General features: G+C 34.8%; 1 pseudogene; it reads left to right on the forward strand.

The window, feature by feature from the left end:
- Positions 1–780: 780 nt before the first annotated feature.
- On the forward strand, positions 781–1586 carry LOC149225331 (putative thylakoidal processing peptidase 2, chloroplastic; annotated as a pseudogene).
- Positions 1587–5545: the final 3959 nt, after the last annotated feature.

Below are 5545 nucleotides of genomic sequence, written 5' to 3' on the forward strand. Positions count from 1 at the left end.
TGAATTTGCCGAGTCTTATCCTGGAAACTGGTCAAGGTATGTTGTTATCCTATTTTTTAAACATTTTATTTATTATATTTAATAATTTAAAATTTGGTAGTTGAACAACACGTGCAGAAATCTTGAGTTTAAAATTTGGTAGTTGAACAACACGTGCAGAAATCTCGAGTTTAATACTAAATTTAGGCTACGTCTGCCTCGGCCATCAATTTATCCGATCATCTTCGAGCTTTGGTTGGTCCAACCTTTTCGTTTGATAAAGATTCCTTACAATCTCTAAATAATATCTAAAACTTTAGACTGAGTGAGGTTATCACTGACCTCTTTGTGAGCTTTGATGTTACCTCTTTTTATTAGCATTTATATAAATTAAATTTTAAAAAATATTTGAAATTAATGAATTTGGATTTTTTTTTTTAAATTATGAAATCAATTATTTATTAATGTAACCTTATTATTTATTAATGTAATATTAAAGTGTTAATTATGTTGTAAGGCGTTTTTTTAAAAGAATTTCTTGCTACCTACTTGTCATCATTTTGTATTTTTGGATTGTATGTTAGATGATTAAAAGATGTTAAGTGGTTTGATCATCATAGGTGAAGGTAGTTGGAAGGTGAAGGTAGTTGGAAGGAACAATTATTGATAACCTACCAAGCATAGGTCATATATCTTTTTCCCTATCTTATTTGTTGCTTTTATTGCTGGAGCTTGCAAACTCTCACAGGGCACTCGAAATATATTGTCATCGTCACCCTCAGGGTTTATGGGCGAAGAACCATGTCGCCCTCATATGAGAAGAACATACCCTATCAAGGTTTATGGGTGAAGAAGGTCGAGACTGTGCTGCCCTCATATGAAAAGAACAATCCATGTTAGTGTTTATGGGCGATTGACAGGTTTATGGGCAAAGAAGGTTGTGGCCACATTGAGGGAGTGCAAGCTTGAGTATTGTTCATTATCGAATAGGAAGAATACCATAGAAGGGCGTGCAAAATATGAGAGATGGGCGCGCATTGTTGGAGAAAATACTTGTTCCAAACTTGTTGTGCTCTCAGTGTCCTCCTCCGATATCTTTAAATTCGTTCATCAAAACCCCAACAACGTCGCCTACCTTGACTGGTCTATGTGGTTTTCTTCGGTGGGGGAGCTTCCATGTTCAGGCTTACGTCATCCACCATGATACCTTTTTTCTAGGGCTTGAAATGGGTTCCTTGTAGTGAATTCTTTCAAGGTTTGGACATTACCAAGCCCACAAGAAGGGATAACATCGTAAATTCTTGTAGTTTGAGCAATGACGATCAAGGGGACATAGGAGAGGAAGACAATGCCCTACTGGAAAAGGAAACATAGAAATGGTCAAAGACTGTTGAGTAGAAGAGTGGCAGTGAGAGATTGAGTTGGTTTCCTTGGTGGACTCATATAAGCTCAAATGATGCAAAGACCCTTGTAGGGCAATTTCCATATCCCTAATTTTCAAGTAGTTTGTGGCAGAACCCAGAGACATTCCTTCCCTCTCCATGTATCCAACCTTCAATGTCGGAGACCGCATCGGCAATGTCTTCCATGTAGATGTTATAATTTAACCCTATCTTTTTAGTCATCTACATTATTCTTGTTAGCTTTTCAAAGATAGTAACTTGTACCTTTCTTTGAGGTCAGAGAATTCATGCAACAATTTGTCCTAACAAAGCATTTCATTTCAACACTGTCAAAGAAAGACTCAGTTTGCTAATTTTTTGTAGGGATCGAATCTGTAACTTTATTGGCCATGAATATTTCACTAAGATCAGTAAAGTCCCTCTTTTGTGCGTTGAATTTCAATTTGATAAGAGATGTAATATTTGGGAACAAATATTACTCTGTCACTGCTAATAATTCAAAGATATTTAATGCTACTCCTTTGGAATTAAAAAATCTTGGTCTTTGATTCCTTCTACTTGTTTACTCATGATCAAATTCTATTACCAATTGAAAATTTTGTTGCCTACACTTTTCATTTTTCCGGTGAGGACGAAGAATTTTGGCCCATTGCACTGCAATGTATCATCATGGGAAACTGTCCTGAGATTGCCACCTTGATTTATGAGAAGAATGAAATGAGACCATGTCAAGCATGGCCAATTAGAAATTGCATGTGAACAAACAGAATGAGAGCCAAAATTCGGAAGGGTTAGACCACAAGAATCTATAGTGGCAAACTCTAAGATGCTCATTTGAAAAAGTGTTATGTAGATTAAAATGGGTTGATACTACTTGTGAATATTTGTGCATCTTGATGCAATTTTCTATAATGTATGAATGCCAAATATTTCATGAAACTACCTGTTGCTCAGTTGCCCATTGGTATTCAATGGACCAAAGGCATCGGGGGCATGATATTCTTGTGAAAACCCTTTTTAGCGTTATGTGATCACCACATTTTGCATATATTTGTTTCAATTCCTATGGTTTGATGGTGTATTAGTGAACACTATCTGTTATTCAACCTTGTCGTTGATTGATTGTTAATTTGTTAGGAATGTGTCGTTGATTAATTGTTAATTTGCAAGGAATGCAAAATATGCAAGGTTGATTCCATTGATGGATGTAGGTACATGTGTCAGTATTTGGATGCCCTTTCCAAATCTCAAAGGTGAGTTTGCATGATTTAGGTGTATCCAATTCAAGTGATGTGTTTATGTGTATGAGTGTGCTTGATGAGTTTGTGTTTAACACAAAAGTGTTGAATTCGATAACGTGGAATATTAAAATGCTGAATTTGATAAAAAAAAGGTTAAATTTGATCTAATTTTGTGAGGACAGTAAAATTTCTCTATCTTAAATTTATCATCTTCTTTACAACTGCATTAACATTTTTCTAGCTTAAATCTATCAAATTTTGTGGGTTAAATTTGGGTTCTAGCGTGGAAAGTTTATTGAAATGTACAAAAATTAGTAGACTACTAAGCAATGCCACTCTTAATGGCATCCTTCTTATTGAAATCATCATTATTTAGAAGTGCATTCTTCATATGCATAAAGTTTCTCTAGGTACTGGTTCATGTCCAGGGGCTATAACATTGGGGAACTCTACAAGAGATTTTGGATCAATTCTTTGTGAACAAAACCCAATTAGTTGATTGGGTGTATTTTTTGTAAGGGTTTTCAAGCATATAAATAGTTTAGGCTCAACTTTGAATGTGAAGGAGATACTTGTTACTAAGATAGTTACATTGCCTCCATACAAATATGTTATTTTCTGTTTTTATCAGACTAACAAGAAGTGTGAGTGGGGAACTGATTGTCAATTTGCTCACTCGGAAGAAGAACTTTGGAAGGGTCAGCAAGTATTGCCTCTTTTTGGTCAGAAACTAGAAATTGTTCATGGAAATGCAGTAAGTTCCAACATTTCTGATGGGGTAAAGAATCATATAATTAAGTTGTCCATGCATAATGAGAAAAATGGAACTTGTCCAAATGGGTTGAAGTGAAAATTTTCCCATGGACACAATGAGCTTAGGCCTTTAGGTCAGAGAATTCATGCACCAATTTGTCCTAACAGAACATTTGTTTTCAGAACTGTCAGATAAAAGACTCAATATGTTGGTTTTGTCCTAACAGGGCATTTGTTTTCAGCACTATCAAAGAAAGACTCAGTTTGTTGATTTTTTGTAGGAATCGAATCTGTAACTTTGTTGACCATGAATATTTCACTGAGATTGGTAAAGCCCCTCTTTTGTGTGTTGAATTTCAATTTGATAAAAGACGTAATATTTGGGAACAAATATTATTTTGTAGCTGCTAATAATTCGAGGATATTTAATGCTGCTCCTAATTAGTTATATATTTTTGGAATTAAAAAATCTTGGTCTTTGATTCGCTCTACTTGTTTACTCATGATCAAATTCTATTACCAATTAAAAATTCTATTACCTACATTTTTCATTTTTCCGATGAGGACAAAGAATTTTGGTCCACTGCACTGCAATGTATCATCATGGGAAACTGTCCTGAGATTGCCACCTTGAATTATGAGGAGAATGAAATGAGCCCATGTCAAGTAGGGCCAATCAGAAATTGGATGTGATCAAATGGAATGAGAGCCAAAATTCGGAGGATTTAGACCACAAGCATCTATAGTGGCAAACTCTAAGATGCTCATTTGCAAAAGTGCTATGTAGATACAAATCGGTTGATATTTCTTGCGAAGATTTGTATACCTTTATGCAATTTTCTATAATGTATGAATGTCACCAAAGATTTCATTAAACTACCTATTCCTCGGTTGCCCATTGGTATTCAATCGACCAAAGGTCTCGGGGGCGCGATATTCTTGTGAAAACCCTTTTTAATGTTATTTGATCACTGCATTTTGCATATCTTTGTTTCTATTTCTATGGTTTGATGGTGTATTAATGAACACTAAATGTTGTTCAACCTTGTCCTTGATTGATTGTTAATTTGTTAGGAATGTTTCGTTGATTGATTGTTAATTTGTCAGGAATGCCAAATTTTCAAGGTTGATTCCATTGATGGATGTAGGTACAGGTGTCGGTATTTGGATGCCCTTTCCAAATCTCAAAGGCAAGTTTACATGATTTAGGTGTATGCAATTCAAGTGATGTGTTTATGTGTATGAGTGCACTTGATGAGTTTGTGTTTAACACAAACATGATGAATTCGATAACATGGATGCTAAATTTGATAAAAAGGTTTGAAATTGATCTAATTTTGCAAGGACAATATAATTTCTCTAGCTTAAATTATCATCTTCTTTACAACTACATTAACATTTTTCTAGCTTAAATTTATCAGATGTTGTGGGTTAAATTTGGGTTCTAGGAGGAAAAGTTTATTGAAATATACAAAAAGTAGTAGACTGCTAAGAAATTACAAAGCTAATGGCATCCTTATTATTGAAATCATCATTATTTATAAGTGCAAATTTCATATGCATAAAGTCTCTCTAGGTATTGGTTCATGTCTGGGGGCTATAACATTGGGGAACTCTACAAGAGCTTTTGGATCAATTCTTTATCAACAAAACCCTATTAGTTAATTGGGTCTATTTTTTGTAAGGGTTTTCAAGCAGATAAATAGTTCAGGTTCAACTTTGAATGTGAAGGAGATACTTGTTACTAAAATATTTACACTGCCTCCATACAAATATGTTATTTTCCGTTTTTATTAGACTAAAAAGAAGTGTGAGTGGGGCACTAATTGTCAGTGTTCTCACTCATAAGAAGAACTTCAGAAGGGTCAGCAAGTATTGCCTCTTTTTGGTCATAAACTAGAAATAGTTCATGGAAGTGCAATAATTTCCAACATTTATGATGGGGTAAAGAACTATAAAATCAAGTTTTCCTTGCATTATGAGAAAAATTAAACCTGTCCAAATGGGTTGAAGTGCAAATTTTCCTATGGACACAATGAGCTTAGGCCTTTATCAGCTTCATCAAGTCTTCTATCAGGCGCAAGAGTTGGAACTCAGCCTTCAGCTACATCTTCTCTAGGATCTTATTCTAGTGAGGAATTTGATGATGTGAATTCTCTAGAGGTCTTT

Source organism: Pinus tabuliformis, chromosome J, assembly GCF_031772625.1.
Source record: "Pinus tabuliformis cultivar Carrire ecotype Pingquan chromosome J, CPIR1, whole genome shotgun sequence".
NCBI lineage: Eukaryota > Viridiplantae > Streptophyta > Pinopsida > Pinales > Pinaceae > Pinus > Pinus tabuliformis.